Source organism: Pipistrellus hanaki (genome assembly GCF_964339955.1).
Source record: "Pipistrellus hanaki genome assembly, chromosome: X".
NCBI lineage: Eukaryota > Metazoa > Chordata > Mammalia > Chiroptera > Vespertilionidae > Pipistrellus > Pipistrellus hanaki.
Window position 1 is genome coordinate 59,958,223 of NC_140524.1, and position 17,738 is coordinate 59,975,960.

General features: G+C 38.2%; 1 protein-coding gene across 4 annotated transcripts in view; it reads left to right on the forward strand.

Moving 5' to 3' along the window:
* Positions 1 to 17,738, forward strand: part of DIAPH2 (diaphanous related formin 2) — a 942,260-nt gene that overhangs the window by 776,943 nt on the left and 147,579 nt on the right. The gene's annotated exons all lie outside the window — the stretch shown is intronic.

Genomic DNA, 17,738 nt, shown 5'->3' on the forward strand with positions numbered 1-17,738 from the left:
TTTTGTGTTGACTTTCTTGGGCACCTTATTTGGCCCCTTTCCAAGATCCCATTGATTTTGTATTGATACAATTTCCTTATTCAACACTGGCATCCTTTTTGCTTTCTAATGACCTCCACTTCAACATGGTGAGATACAAGCAATAAAACCAAATCATAAAAAATGGCTGTTTCCTCCAAGTGAAGTAAAATAAGAGAAAATAGACAAAAATCTGAAATCAGAGCCCACCTCAAATAGCAAAGATGTTCTGCTCTGCTTTCCATCTGGTTAGCATCACTTGCAGATGGAAATGATACTAGTATGTAAAATACAGAGCTCTACAATTCTGCGTCTAATTGCAGTGTTTTCAATGCCCTATTTAAACAAAATGAGGTGAGAGTCTGTATTCTCTATTAGAAAGTTAAAATGTTAATAAATGGTGTAATTAGTTGCCTAAATTAGAGATCTCCCACACTGAGCCTATGTCCCCGCCCCAAGAGTAACCCACATTAGGTAACTCAGAAGAAGCTCCCAAGTATTGCCGCCGGCCATTTCAGCTGAGTGCGCTGTTTCTATTAAGGGCACCAAAAGACATTTTAAGGGAGACTATCATATCAGGAGTGATATTTAAAATATTAATAACTGATGTCGCACAGTCCCCAACCTGTCAGAATATACACAGCAATAAGTGGCCACCATGGTTGTATTAATTCATACTGGCTGAATATCAACCCAGATTACAGCTTTGCTGATGTCAAACTCTGAGATTAGGAAATGAGCCCCTATACATTCATTAATTTATCGTACATATGTTCTGTGAAAGGTGCTATATTACAAATGATGGAAGATGCATAAATAAGATAGTCTTAGTTATAAGACCCTGTGTCTTGTAGGAAAGATAAAAAAGTACAGAATACTGCAGAGTGAGGCAGGTGATAATAGGTACTACACAAAAGGTGCCAATATCATATTATGTGAGTTCAGAGAAGGGAAATATCATGACTTAATGGATATGTCAGAAAAAAAAACACACACAGAGAGAAAAAGGCTTGGAAGGATGAAAATGGAAATCAGCAGTAGGAGTTGGAGGTGGGGATAGTAAGCATTTCAGTGGAATGAAATGTCCTTAAGAAAAATAGAGGTAAAAAAATAAGTATTTTTGGAGAATAGCAAATAGTACAGCTAGTAGTTCTATAAAGTATAAAAGTTTGGAGATAATTCTGGAAAAGTAGACTGGTGCCATATCCTAGAGTGCTGGAATAAGATGCTAAGGTGTCAGCATATAAATCTGTAGGCAATGGCGATATATTGAAGGCTTTTAAGCAGTGGAAGAGCATGATCAAAGTTTATTAATACATTTCACCTATAGACATGTGAACAATGAGTGGGGATAATACTGTCATTGTCTTAGTCAAAGGAAATAACATAGAGGAAGAAGAGTAACCACAAGTTCAGGATGAGATTCAGCTTTTGAGTATGATTAGTTGGAGGACAGATGGGTTACAGGAGAAAACTACTAGGATCAGGAAGATGAGTATTATTGGAAGATGAATAGACAGTATTCATTCAACAATTGTGCAATTCGGGTGACTGCCTCCTGGGTGTCATATACAGGGTTAGGTACTGAAGATGCAACACCAAATAGGCCACTTGCCTCAAGGAGTTTGGATACTACTTGGGAAAACATGAATGTAAGGTATGTGATCAATTGCGACACATTCTAATTGCAACACAATCTTATATATGCATAATGAGATATGAATTGTATGCTTGGGCAGGAGTTAGAGTACCTTCCCCATCCCCTCACCTCTCAAGAGCCTTTGCATCCCTAGAATGTGGACTTGCTTGCTAGAAACTTAGTGGGTAAAGGACCATCTCAGTTTTCCTTAATAACCTACTATGGATCTATCCTCTATGAATTTGCCAAATCTTTCTGTACCTTCTTTGTTACAGCCTTTGTTAGCACTTAAGGTACTAAATTCCATGCGTTTACAATTGACTTTGTAAAGAACTGCCCATCAGTATTTCTGACTTTGTCTTTATAAGATCAAAGGTAAGCTTTGGAGGGTAAAACATGCATACACACACACACACACACACACACACACACACACACACACACTCACACACCTTGCAGAAGTGAAAAGCACACTTAAATATCAATACACAATGCCGCCTCTGTTTAAATTACTGAATAGCTATCAATGCTTAGCACTTGCCTCCCCTGCTTTAACCAACTTGAGTTCTTCATTCTTTATCCTTTGTAAGTATATATATATATATATATATATATATATATATATATATAAACAAGCTTCTCAGCAATAGGTAGATATCTAACTTAGCTATTCTAGCTGTGACTAGATTTTGATATATAGTTCTAGACATTAAAAAAACACACAAGAGTAGCATTAGAAAGAAATGAAACCAGGAAACAGAATAAATTAATTTGGTTTTAGAACCACACAGGGGCAACCAAGAAAACAAAATTTGAAAAACCAGAAGAAACTCAGGAGACACATGATCCTAGTTTTATGTATCAGCAAGATAACAGTATAAATGAGAAGGTGTAATTTACCATTTGAGAACAGATAGGGGACAAGAAACAATGGTATTCAACAGAGAACAAAAACAAACTATTAGGAAAAATATCTTTACAGCAAAACAAAGCATACTTTTTCCTAGGCCTCTCTATTTCACAGCAATAATAAGACAAAAATTTTCCTGGATCTTGTCTCCACAGACATGTTCAGGACCTCAGCAGCCTACAGGGGGTCTCAGAAGCATTTCTACGAGTTCTCAGGGGCCATTTCACAAACACAGTCACCCACCCCATTCCTCTAGCTTCGCCTATAATACCAGGCATTTCTGCACCTGCTGTTGCGTAGCCCTGGCACTGTCATGCCTTCACAGTGCCAGAGCTTGACAGCGGTCAGTAGCAGAGTGGGGGGAAATGCCGCTCTCTTCCTTCAGTATCTTTCCACCAGTGTACCGAGCCAGTATTATATCTCAGAGTCTTACAGACATTGTTAGAGAAACAGCCTTCAGTGTTTTTCTTTTTTTGTTTGTTTGCTTTTTTTTTCCTTTTAAATATATTTTTATTGATTTCAGAGAGGAAGGAACTGAGAGAGAATCATTGATCGGCTGCCTCCTGAATGTCCCACACTGAGGATCAAGCCCACAATCCAGGCATGTGTCCTGACTGGGAAACATACCACAACCTCCTGGTTCATAGGTCAATGCTCAACCACTTAGCCACATTGGCTGGGCCAGCTTTCAGTCTTGATATCCATAATATTTGACTTCATACAACAAGGCCCAAAGATAAGCCTATGACAGATTGCACAGATTACTAAGTATTATCCTCCTTTTTCCATGACCAAAGTCTGTTGGGGTCTTATGTTTATTTTTGTTTTATTATTGATAGGTCAAGCTGATCATTCATTCCAAGCTTTTCACTTCTTTCTCCCTTAGTATGGGTTCTTTCCCATGAGGTTCCTTAGTTTCTATTTGTAAATATTAGGATCTTAGGTTGGCCAACTAAATTCCATTTTGTCTATAGTGAAGTTACTATGTTTTTATTTGTAATTCAAATCTAGGAAAAATTATGTAATGTAAGCAAATAAAGAAAAACATGGAATTCATTCAAATAATATTTCTTGATAGAATATCAGGGTCTGGGCAACAGTGCTAGGGCCCTGGAGTGCAAGGAACTCAGAATCTCATAGGGAAGAGAGGTATATATGCAGTAGAATGATATACATATGCACAGATTGCCAAAGAACAACTAACTGCCTAGACAATCCAAGAAAGATTTCATGATGAAAATGGCATGTGAGCTGTGTTTGAAGGATGAATAGTAGTTTTTTCTGGAGAAGAACATGATGAATGGGCATTTCAGATAAAGGAAATGGCAGATACATGCAGTGGGGATATATATGGAAGGGTGCAGTGGCAATGCAGACAAATTTGTTGCAACAGCGAAGAGACAGCAGAGGTTTTTAAGTAGAGGGTTACATAATTACACACACACCAGCAAGAGAGGTTGAGGCTGGAGATTAAAGATTTGGAGGACATCTGCATATATATGATTATAGAAACCTTGGGATCACCCAGGAAGAGTATGTCCAATGAGAAGTGAAGAAGGCCAAGATTAGTGAGTTTGGGGATTATAATGTTTAAGAGGCAAATGTAGGAATCAACCCAAGACCCAGGGGGAAAATGGTCAGAAAGGGAAAAGAAGAAGTAGCCAAAGGGATACCGAGAAGACTGGGGGTGGAGAAAATTTCAGAATGGAGCAAGTCAGCAGACACACATCCTGCAGAAAGATAAGTAGAATACCAAGGGAAAGTAGACAAATGGGTTTGTCAACTAGCAGGTAACAGTTGACCTTTCGCTGAACAGTGTTAGTAGAATAGTGAGGGCCAAGAGCCGTACTCTAATGCAGTGGTTCTCAACCTTTCTAATGCTGCAACTCTTTAATACAGTTCCTCATGTTGTGGTGACTCCCAACCATAAAATTATTTTCGTTGCTACTTCATAACTGTAATTTTGCTACTGTTAATGAACCTGCCATGACCCACAGATTGAGAATCGCTGTTGTAGAATCTAAGACCATCGGAAAACATATTTACATTACGATTCATTAACAGTAGCAAAATTATGGTTATAAAGTAGCAAAGAAAATAATTTTATGATTGGGGGTCACCACAACATGAGGAACTGTATTAAAGGGTCATGGCTTTAGGAAGGTTGAGAACCACTGCTCTAATGGATTAAAGGATGAAGAATATCTTTAGTATCTTGCAAACTGGGGTTTGAAGGAAAGAAAGGTAGTTAGAGAATAAAAGATAAATTTGTCTCTTCCAGAGAATCTGACAGGAAACTCGAGACACTTTTAAATGTCTTGAATAGAGTTGCCAATCATGTATTATTATGCCTGGTTTTACTTACAAATGTGTGGCTTTCCCCCCCCCCCCTCTTAATTCAATTGTGTTTATTAAGCATATACTGCATGGTAGTTAAAATACTTTAGTATGCCTGGCTCTTTACAATTAACAAAGCACTTTCTCATCTATTGTATGATACATGATTCATAGTCATCTAATGCTGAGTTCTATTCTCATAAGTTAAAATGAAGGACATTTGTGGCTCATACAAAGAAAGAATGGACTGGGGGTGGAGGAAAGATATTCTTGAGTTAACTAGGGAGAAGCAGGGGGAGATTTGGGAAAGGAGACAAAAAGAATGGGACCATTTACAGAAAATCTTTGTCAACTTTTGAATTAACCGGTTTGCAAGTGCTGAAAGTCAAGGGGAGATGGGTCAGAGTATATGTGTGATTCCTTTGAGAGGCAGGGAGGAAGTGATTAGGAAGAAGCAAATCTGCTAGCCCTTAGGTCTCCACTGTGCTCAGTTAGCTTAGTTACCTCTGGGCAATAATTAGAGGTGGGTGAATGCCAGGAATCTTGGAGAATTAATTATCATCCAGGTGACAATTAAAAATATAAGAGTGGGTAAAATAATCTGGGGAAAGTGAGTAGAGCACTGGGCAAAGGAGAAAATCAACATTTGTGGTTTTCGCAGCCCTGGCTACACATTGGTATCAATTTGAGATACTGCTATGAACTGCCTACATCTGGTTCCTCTCTGAACCAACTGAATCCAAATCTGTGGAGTCAGAGTCTGGACAATCATATTTTTTTCTATTTTTTTATTTATTAAATTATTATCTGTGTACATATTTTAACATTGCCCCCCCCCATACATACCCTCCGTCCCCAGAGTTTTGTGTCCATTGGTTGTACTTATATGCATGTATACAAGTCCTTCGGTTGATCTCTTATCTCCCCCAGATCTCCCTACTCTCCCCACTGTAATTTTACAGTCTGCTTGTTGCTTTACTCTCTTTATATCTATCTTTTGGTTTGTCAGTTTATAATGTTTTTTAATATCCATAAATGAGTGAGGCCATGTGGTATTTCTCTTTCATTGACTGGCTTATTTCACTCAGCATGATGTTCTCTAGTTCTATCCAGGTTGCTGCAAATGATGAGAATTCCTTCTTTTTTATGGCAGCATAGTATTCCATTGTGTAGATGTACCATAGTTTTTGGATCCAATCATCTGCTGGCGGGCACCTAGGCTGTTTCCAGATTCTAGCTATTGTAGATTGTGCTGCTATGAACATAGGGGTGCATATATCCTTTCTGATTGCTGTTTCTAGTTTCTTGGGATATATTCCTAGAAGTGGGATTACTGGGTCAAATGGGAGTTTCATTTTCAGTTTTTTGAGGAAACTCCACACTGTTCTCCACAGTGGTTGCACCAGTCTGCATTCCCACCAGCAGTGCAGGAGGGTTCCTTTTTCTCCACAACCTCGCCAACACTTGTTTGTTGATTTGTTGATGTTGGCCATTCTGACAGGTGTGAGATGGTACTGCATTGTTGTTTTGATTTGCATCTCTCAGATAATTAGTGACTTTGAGCATGTTTTCATGTGCCTTTTGGCCTTCCTTCTGTCTTCTTTTGAAAATATTCTATTTAGGTCCATTGCCCATTTTTTAATTGGATCATTCATCTTCCTTTTATTTAGTTGGATAAGCTGTTTGTAGATGTTGGATATTAAACCTTTATCAGTGGTAACATTTGCAAATATGTTCTCCCACACAGTGGGCTTTCTTGTTGTTTTGTTGATGGTTTCTTTTGCTGTAAAAAAGCTTTTTATTTTGATGCAGTCCCATTTGTTTATTTTCTCTTTAGCTTCCATTATCCTAGGGGCAGTATCAGTGAAGAAGTTCTTTTGGCATATGTCTGAGATTTTGTTGCCTGTGGATGCTTCTAGTATTTTTATGGTTTCCCGTCTGATGTTTAAGTCCTGTATTCATTTTGAGTTTATTTTTGTGTATGGTGTAAGTTGGTGATCTAGTTTCATTCTTTTCATGTATCTGTCTAATTTTCCCAACACCATTTATTGAAGAGACTGTCTTGACTCCATTGTATATTCTTGCCTCCTTTGTCAAATATTAATTGAGCATAGTGATTTGGGTTGATATCTGGGTTCTCGATTCGATTCCATTGATCTATATGTCTGTTTTTGTGCCAGTACCAGGCTATTTTGAGAACAGTGGCTTTGTAATACAGTTTGAAGTCTGGTATTGAGATCCCTCCTACTTTACTCTTCTTTCTCAGGATTGCTGTGGCTATTCGGGGTCTTTTATTGTTCCAAATGAACTTTTGGAGAGTTCTTTCTAGGTCAGTGAAATATGCCGTTGGTATTTTAATGGGGAGTGCATTGAACCTATAGATTGCTTTAGGAAGTATGGACATTTTGATGATGTTGATTCTACCAATCCATGAACATGGTATGTTCTTCCATCTGTTTACATCTTCCTCTATCTCTTTTTTCAGTGTCGTGTAGTTTTCCGCGTATAGGTCCTTTACTTCCTTAGTTAAGTTTATTCCTAGGTATCTTAATTTTTTTGGTGCAATGGTAAATGGAATTGCTTTTTTAGTCTCTGTTTCTATAAATTCGCTGTTGCTGTATAGAAATGCCATAGATTTCTTGGCGTTAATTTTGTATCCTGCTACATTGCCAAATTCATTTATTAAGCCAATTAGTTTTTTAATGGAGTCTTTTGGGTTTTTTATATACAATATCATGTCGTCTGCAAATAAGGATAACTTTACTTCTTCTTTTCCAATTTGGATGCCTTTTATTTCCTCCTCTTGTCTAATTGCAATGGCTAGTACTTCCAGTACTATGTCAAAGAGGAGTGGCGATAGTGGGCATCCCTGTCTTGTTCCTGTTCTTAGAGGGAATGGCTTTAGTTTTTGCCCATTGAGTATGATGTTGGCTGTGGGTTTATCATATATAGCTTTTATTATGTTGAGGTATGATCCTTGTACTCCCACCTTGTTGAGAGTTTGTATCAGGAAAGGGTGTTGGATTTTATCAAATGCTTTTTCTGCATCAATTGATATGACTATATGATTTTTATCTTTCAACTTGTTTATGTGATGTATCACGCTTATTAATTTGTGGATATTGTACCGACCTTGCATTCCTGGAATAAATCCTACTTGGTATGATCTTTGTGATGCTCTGCTGGAGCCGATTTGCTAGAATTTTGTTGAGGATTTTGGCATCTATGTTCATGAGGGATATTGGCCTGTAATTCTCTTTCACTGAGTTGTCTTTATCTGGTTTTGGTATTAGGGTGATGCTGGCTTCATAGAAGGAGTTTGGAAGTGTTCCTTCCTCTTGAATTTTTTGGAATAGTCTGAGGAGGATAGGTTTTAGTTCTTCCTTGAATGTTTGGTAAAACTCTCCTGTGAAGCCATCTGGCCCTGGGCTTTTGTTTGCTGGAAGCTTTTTGAGTACTGTTTCCGTTTCATCCCAAGTCACTGCTCTATTGAGGTTTTTAGATTCTTCCTGATTGAATTTTGGAAGTTTGTATTTTTCTAGGAATATTGGACAATAATATATTTTAAAAATTAATTGAATCAGGCACTTCAATTTATTGTCTGTAAATGATGCCAAATTCAAACAAAGTTAATTTTTTTTAAAAGTGTTTTAGGTGATTTTAATGTGCCATAAAAAACTGAGAACCATCAGTTTTATAGGGCTAGCTTGGTAGCCGGCTTGGTTATGGGGGCGGGGGGGGGGGAGGGGGCGGGCGGCTAGTGTGGTATCACAGAGGCCAAAGGAATAGAGCTTTTAAAGAAAGTGCTGAACAGCATTAGATGTAGCTGAGAGGACCAATAAAATCAGGATTGGAAATAAGCCATTGGATTTAACTATTAAGAACTCACTGGTGACTTTAGCAAAGAAAAGTTTTAGGAGAGTATTAGGAGGAGGGTAGAAGTCAGATTTCCCTGAGTTCTCAAATGTGATGAATTTTTAAGACTGCTTAACTTAGTGTCTCTTTGTTTTTCATCGCTTCATGTGAATCTTATGATAAAGTGTGTGCCTATATTAGTTACATATTTTTTGTTTTCTTTTTATTTATGGAAAATAAATTTTACTTTTGGGACAGACACATGCATATATTTTTTAATAAGATGTAGGTTGGCATTAGGAAAGCTAAGAGCAGAAGATTGCTATGTAATCTGTCCTTGATTATTTTTTGACAACTAGAGAACAAATTGCACACAGACCATTTATGCCCTATTTATATGCAAAATTGTTCTAAGCAAGCACTGATGATGTGCTCTATAGAAATTTCAATCACTTTGGCTTGTCTGTTCTCCTACACAATATAATCAGCTCTGCTGCACATTTCTTCATTGGTGATCGCTGCAGGCCAGTAGGAGATAAGGTCAATTTCAGTTGATTTTTATAAGAATATGAATTGAGCAGGCTTCCTTCAGATAGTGGAATATGGGAGAAGTTAGGACAAGCAATTATTATGCAGCAATAAATTCCTCTTGGTAGTTTTAATTCCATGTCAAACATTCACAGACATGCTAATGTTGGTAGTTAAGCTCACAATCACCTGCTTATTTACAAACCTTCAATTCAGGAATTAATGGCTGGGACCCTGTATGTCAGGTGCATGATACCACTCTAATATGAGCAGACACTCTATGCATTTATAACTACATTAACTAACAAGGCATTTATCAGATTGTCATTAGTACCTTGAATTTCCTGGAGAACTTAATTACTTTAAAAATGAAAGAGAAATAATTGTTTGTACTAATTGGTGGTTGTGATGGTAGGCTTATATTTTTCTTGAATGGACTCAGTAGTATATTATTATTTCAGGAATAAGAAAATATAAACTGCTTTCTCTTCAGCCAAATTTCATCTCCTTCCCCAGTGGCTGAAAACAGCTAGATTCACCTGGACATGAGGGTACAGCTTCTCTATCTCCCAATTTTTGTGAAATCTTTGGACACACCTGTGTATTACAATTTGAACCTTGCTCCTGGTAGTTCCTTTCCTTGTGTCAATTAAATTGAGAGGAGTGGAAGGTGATGCAAAGAAGGACAAGAGCAGTGGGCATGTTCAGCTCCACAGTACCCTTTGGAAATTTCATTTCTTGTCTTATTCATTGGTATTTTTTGCTTTTGCAAAAACATGAGCCCAGAAACCTTGCATCTAATCCAGTGCTTTGCCTAACTCAGGTTATGCTCCGTGAAAACTCTTCTAAACACAAAGATAATACAAACTGTTAAAATACTACAAGGCTTATAACTGCATTTCACTGTTAAATGTTGTGATTTCTATTTAGCACCTAGGACATAACTCACTATAATATCATATATGCTCTTGATAGCTGCTTGTTGGATAATTCCCAATTATAAAAAAAAATTGAACCTACATAAAAGCCTTTTCAATATATTGTACCTACAGCTATCTCTCACTTTTGAAATTTGGGGGATCATTCTATATCACTGCAAATGGAATTCCATGAAAGCTGAGTTTTTTCTATGGGCAAACTTGAATGTCCTATGTATGTTACCTTCACATGACTTTTCTACACAATAATACGTAGGCTTGACAGGTAGAAAAAAATGATGATTTTATATAAAAAACAAAATATAACTATATGCCATTACTCATATATCTATTGTGCTTATATCTGACTGCTACCTCTTTGTCATTCTCAGCTCAAATTGCAATTACTTCTACTCCTACCACTTAAAGGGGGAAAATTCCTAAATACTGCTGCAGAAAATACTGAAAAAGAGAGTGGCAATAACAGCCTTTTGTTGAGGTTTTGCATATCTTCTCATCAGTCTTTGCAAATATATTCTGTAATACAGGGGAAGTAGATAGGAGTTAGTGAATCTCTTCAGAATAACATTAAGTAATTAATTGCTTTGGCAGCTTTCTCACAGATTTACTCAGGAGAACAGATCTTTCTGAAGTTTAAGGGCTTTTATCTCGTACAGAGGAGTATTCTGAGGATTTGAACTGTTTGGTTGAGGGACTTCCAGAATCCAGAATGATATTTTCCCTTTCCACTTGGGAAGGTTTTAGCTTGAGATTTCTGGGTTTACTGGTCTGTTCTATTGTTTGTCTTGCAGAGATGTACTGTACAGCAAGCAATACAGTTCTCCCTGGGCAATGAGCAGATTTTTTATTGCATACATTATTCACAACTCTGCAGTGGTTTCAGAAAGTCAATGTTTATCCTGGACACAAATAAATGGAAAAAAAAAAGCCCACCAAAACAGGGATATGATTTTCATATTGTTGTCTGAAAATTTAATATTATTGTGCATAGATTCATCTTTAGTTCCCAGTTATAATACCTGTTAGATTTCTAGCAGCCTTAGAGCAATTAATCCAAAGTGTGTGTTTCTCATATTTCACAGTAAACTGATAAATTATCTTCAAATATTTGGAGCTAACCTGTGAGGGGAAGTTTATTTCAGGGGAAATACGCAGTATGAGTTTATATGAATATTCCGGTGTTCATTTTAGTTATGTTAGTGACATTATCTCAGGTGTTTATGTTAATACTACTTTAAGTGACAGAGTTAATAAGAGGTGACTATGCTTTGTACATATTTGTGGATTTCATTTTGTCATATCAACAGATAATTGGAATCAAACATTCTTAAACTGAAAAGAAAAAAGACTTAAAAAAAACTTTTCTAGTATGTGGTTTTTATTTTATGGTTCAAATTTAAATGAACTCCCACATATCTATAGAGAACATTCAAATAACTTGAGTTAATAGCCCTAAAAAGCCCACAATCTGAAGCACCCAAAGGATGGCCATTGTTAGTGACGTGGGTAATAGGGTAGAAGTAAATATAGAAATGAAGTTCCAACATAATGAGTTTCTAGGAAATTATTAGAGGTTGTTTTAAATGTTGAATTCAGGTGGGATCAGATTGGGAAAGACAAATGGGAAGAAAAATATGGCATCTAGTAATTAAAATACTTTTTACAGTTGCCAAAAATAGTATCGATCAGTTTAGAACTGCAACTTCCTGGCAGAGGAAGATGCAAAGCATGGAGAAAGGATTCTAGTTCAGTTGAATGCTATGCACACAGATTCTGTGCATTATAGATATCCTATGCTTCCAATATCTTCACTTTTTTCTACTTACCATGCTCTGCGGCCCGGGCCCTTTGTGCCCCACTTGCCTCTATTCCATTCTGCTTATTCAGAAGAGCCCTCTTTTATCTGTTTATCTCCCTCACAACACTGTTTCCCACCTCCACTGTCACAATCTGATATTCCTCACATTAACCATGGGGAAGAAAATGGGAAAATATAATTGTGTGAGCATTGCTTAAAGTCTATTTTACTTCTCTTAAGTCTCAGCATTCTCTTTTAGAAAAACAAACAAAAAAACAAGACTGACACTACTTACTACTCCCAACAAAGCCTCTCTTGCTTTAAGCAGAATTATTCTGGTCTAGGTGGTAAGAAGGAGGACAATTAAAAACATTTCAAAGGGATAGAGAAAAATTCCTTAATTGATTCAGCCTGGGGGCCATGGGGGGATGTCCTACTGACCGCTTAGTGGGCCTAAGCTGTCAGTCAGATATCCTTAGCATTGCCACAGAAGCCGGAGAGGCTCCCACCACTGCCACTGTGCTTGCCAGCCGTGAGCCTGGCTTCTGGCTGAGCTGCACTCCCCCTGTGGGAGCACACTGACCACCAGGGGGCAGCTCCTGCATTGAGTGTCTGCTCCCTGGTGGTCAGCACACATCATAGTAACCAGTCATTCTACCATTCAGTCATTTGCATATTAGCCTTTTATTATGTAGAATACGCTGTAGATGAGGCCCCCTAGAACCATAAGAAATGCAAAAAATTCACTGTTAACTCATTCTCTACTTGCCCCCACTTAAAATCAAATTGCCCCTCTCCCCCTGTGGGGTGTGTGCTGCACCTTGGGAGCCACTGGGCTTGACACTTTTCCTCTCTGAGCTTCACTTCTGAATACACACACATATACCAAGGGAACTGTAATCTCTTCTCCACCTGCCTCACTGGGTTGTCATGAGGGGGTTCTGAACTAATAAACCTAGGAATGTTTCATCAAGTAAGTGATGTCTAAACTGGAAGGGATTGTTATTTTTAAGCCCACGGGTGCCCTTGCAGGTGGCAGGTGCTGAATAGGGGAGGGTGGCATGATTGTGTCCTGGGACTGTGGCTATGGAAGCTGTGCAGAGGGTTCTGCAGGCCTTGGAGGGGCGGGCTCTGGCCAGCAGCCCTGTAGTGGTAGTCACCCCTGGAGGCATTGGCGGGGGGGAGGGGGGGGCGGTGGCAGGGAGTTAGGTAGGGTCACTAGGGGGGTGGCGAGGCTGAAGGGGGTGTAACTGTCAAACATTCCCACTTGGCCACCATTCTTTAAATTGTAGGTGGCTGTTTTGCAGTTGTACCTGCTCAGGGCGAGGCTCTAATCTCCTGGAGCAGGGTGAGGGCCCGGCCAGGGCAGAGCCAGGTGGGCTAGGAGGGCAAGTTTAGCCATGCCCCCGGGAGAGATTCAGTGTGCTTCCTCTGTGGAGACAGGACTGGGGGGGGGAGCGGGGCGAGGAAGGGTCTGACCCTGGGGGCTGCTCAGGCCTGCCTCCACCCGGGTCTGGAGTTGTAAGAAGGAGAGGCGTGCCCAGCCCCAATGGAGGGGGCCCAGCAGCAGTGGGCCCTGGGCCCTGGATCCCTTGGGGGCGCTGACAGGTGTTCACCAACATGCTATTGTTGTGGGTCCCCCTGGAGGGGGTGGTGGGGGAAGAGATCAGGAGTCGGAGGTGCGGGCTGCAGCTATCCTGGGGGGCTGCATCTTCTCCCAGTCTGGTCAGCCTTCCCATCCCCCAGGGAGTGCGGGGGCTGGGGTAGGGTGTCTGTGCAGGGGGATTGGAAGAGCTCCCAGTGGCCACTTCCTCTTTCTTCTTTGCAGTCTGGGCTCCTGTCAGGTGCTCTCCTCAGACCCCCAAGAACCTGGCTCAGGCCTCCTGCCCGCTGCTGCGGGTGCATCAATATGCGTCATGGACAAATTAGTATATTACCTCTTTATATGTATAGATGGATGTTAATTTTTCTTTAATATTTTGAAAACATATACCTCTGTTCATTTCACCATTTTTTAATTTTATTTATTTTTAAAACTGCTTTTATTTTTTTTGTTTGTTTGTTTTTTTGTTAATGATTTTTTCTCCTGAAATACTTTTTTTGTGTGTACTGGTTTCGGGTGTACAGCTTCATGGCTAGACAATCATGTAAAGACCCCTTGATATTTCCATTACCCCAACTTGCAGGCTAAGTGAGACTGTAGTGTGTGAGCTTATCTGTTTACATAAACTGAATTATGTCCTTTGGAAAGCAGCATGTTTCATCTATAGTGATTTAAAAAAAATATTTTTATTGATTTCAGACAGGAAGGGAAAAGGAGAGAGAGAAGCATCAATGATTAGAGAGAATCACTGATCCTCTGCCTTCTGCATGCCCAACCTGGGATGGAGCCTGCAACCTGGGCATGTGCCCTGACCGGGAATTGGACTGTGACCTCCTGGTTTATAAGTCAATCCTCAACCACTGAGCCACACCATGCAAAAACATTTTTATTATGCATCACTTTTTAAATTACTATTTAACTTCCACGTTGACCATCAAATAGGTTTTGTTCTCCTAGTTTATTTGGCTATAAAAGTTAAATGTGGCATTTTTGTAAATGGAAAAGAAGCTTAATTTTGAATTATGGCTTCCATTGGCTTCTTCTCTGGGCTCTATAGCAGTGTTTTTCAACCTTTTTTGGGCAAAGGCACACTTGTTTCATGAAAAAAATCACGAGGCACACCACCATTAGAAAATGTTAAAAAATTTAACCCTGTGCCTATATTGACTATATATAAAGTAATTCTCTTGAATAGGAATCAAATAAACACAAAGAAAGTATTTTATAATTACTTTATTATGAAATATTAAGTAAACAAAATAGTGAAAAATTATAAAATTCTTGTCTTGTCTGCACCTACGGCACACCAGGCAACGTCTCACGGCACACTAGTGTGCCGCGGAACAGCGGTTGAAAAACGCTGCTCTATAGAATGTGGTATATGTCCTGGCATAATTGAAGGTAAAAAGGATAGTGGTTGGGTTGAATTCATCACAGAAGTTCACTTCCTAATTGCATGTCCAAAGCTGCTTTTGTACCAATTAGCAATGACCTTTTATTTTAGCCTTAGGATATGAGGTTATTAGAGGCAACTGTTTCTGAAATCTTTTCTTTCTCATATTAGTTTAAGCAAATTTTGCAGTGCTGATTTCTTTCATGGTTGGTGTTTTGTTTTGTTTTGTTTTGTTTTGTTTTGTTTTGTTTTGTTTTGTTTTTCCGTGCTGCTTCTTTCCACTAAGCTGCTAAATTTTTGGCAGATGAATTAAATGTAATGTTTCTAGAAACATGAATAGCTTGTGCCCTTTTCTGTGTGTCCTACTTCAGAAATATCGCAGCTGCAGTGGTATTACATGCCCTTGTTTCTTCCTGCTTCGGCAGGGAAGTTCCTGCTCTAAGATATACCCAAGCTGTTTTATTCCTGGCCTTTTCCTCTTTTAAATGATGTGAATGCTTCCAGTCGTGTTTTTTAAAGCACATTGTTTCTTTGTCAGCTTATTTCACATTGGTTGACTATGCAGCTCGTAAGAATAATGGGGACTGGGTAAGAGAGTATAAATGAATATTTACAAATCAATCTTTCCTATTAGAAAACAAGCCAAAGCAAGGAAAGCAAGGACTCTATGAATAGTCAAGAGTGATGATCTTTAGAAATTTGTACCTGTGTGTGTGATACAGGCAGGGAACATCAAAAAATGCAGCTAAAATGCAAACAAGCCACTAGTACATTTTTTATGGTGCTTTGGTCATCAGAATATATTGTTGCCAAATGAAAAGGTCTTATTTGACTTGCATTTGGGGCAGAGAATGAAAGGATTTTGCTGAGGTTTGCCTTGGTAAGCCCCTCCCTCTGAAGCATTTAATTTATGTGATTCTTTCATTTTCCTTCCCCATCCACTTGTCTTTTGATTTGTTTCAACTTGAGTATCACACTGTTTATGGACACTGCTTTTGAAATTCATTTTTAGCGCCCTAATTTTTATTGAGAAAAAAAAACCACTATTTTTCTAAAAAAAATAAAGGGGGGGGTATCAAACAAATTAGTTAAATCCCATCCAAACAATAGAAGGCAAACTCGACTTACTCAACTTTGACATCTAATTTGAATCTTTTGCACATGTTATCTAAAAGCTGCTACCACTTGTTACAGTTGAATAGGAGAGAACAAAACAGAGATAGAATATTACTTCTTTTTCACTAGCTTTAAATTAATTTTAGATTACACAGAACCACATCTTCATTATTAAAGTGAGAAATTCAATATGTACTCCAAAGTTTTCTCGTCTTCTAACACTTTAATACTGTCAAAATCCTGCATCAGAAGAGCAGGGAGATTTATATTTTGTTATAGTATAAATGTTCTCCTTTCTGAACTAACCAAGTTAAAAATTTTCTTCTTCTTACATTTATGATTTTTCTTAAGCTAATTACAACAGAAACCACATAAGCAGTTTATATTCCTGACTACCTGCCACTTACACTGCAAGGAAAAATACAGTTTTAAGACAAAAAGAAATAAGCCTGCTTTGAAAAGACTATATATCATTAGCTATCATTTTGGTAGTTTATATTTTCCTAAATAAGCTCATTTCAAAACATATAAATATATTAAGTTGGAAATGAATCTCACTTGTATGGTAGCACTGGTTATGATTCATGGTTAGCACTGGTGCAAGCTGGTAATTTAAACACCTCTTAGATTTTTTTACTGCTTTTTGTACCCATTGGTGTCAACTGTACAAATGATAAAATAATAATCTGAGGACTAATGGCTTAATATAATGGCTATTGTGTTCTAAATATCTTTTATGCTTTGACATTAAATGTCTCTGTTGCAAAACTCCACTACCCATTCCTGATATTCTTTTACTGGGATTATTAGTCCTTTGACAGTACTATGTGCTATTGACAGTATCTTTTAATTTGCTTAATTTCCTGACATTTTCTATGTTAATTTTTTACTTTGGGATTTTTAAATGCCAGATTTGTGCTTAAAATAGAAGAACCCTCCACCAAGATTTAGTCATATCACCTAAGTACTACAGAGTTGTCCCAGATGTAATAGGGAGAGATAAAGAAGGGATCACAGATAATAAATTTGCCCTGCTTTCTCCACAAAGTTATTACTGCAGGCTTTAAGTCTCAGCTTTTATTGATAAATATAAATATGGGTTATGTAAGGAAAGTCTGTGCCTATTTATAATAGCATTCAAATCTAGTTTTAGTAATTGCTTTAGGCCATACTGCTCCATAAACAGTCCCAAGGCAATTTGGAAACAGGTATTTGTTTCATAATCTGTTTTTATTGCAAATACATTTTATGTTATGATTTTTTGTAATTAATGTAATAAAACTAAATTATATTTCCTGGCTAACTAGCAAGTAAACAACTTTACAGAATATAAATATATTTTATCTTGTGAAACAACTGCTGGTCATTCAAAAGAAAGATGGTTGAGGAGGGGTGGGAGAAGGTGGTATTTTCATTTGGTTGCCAGGCTTTTAACAAAACAATTCCTATTGTAATCCTAGAGAATTTCATCTGACTAAATCCCCACTGAAATGACAAGCAAGGAGTGAGAGCTATAGTCAAAGGAACAAAGGATGGGTGGATCAGCAACCCCATGGTGCCCTTTAGATGGACCCATTAAGTCATGGGGTTAGCACCTTTCACC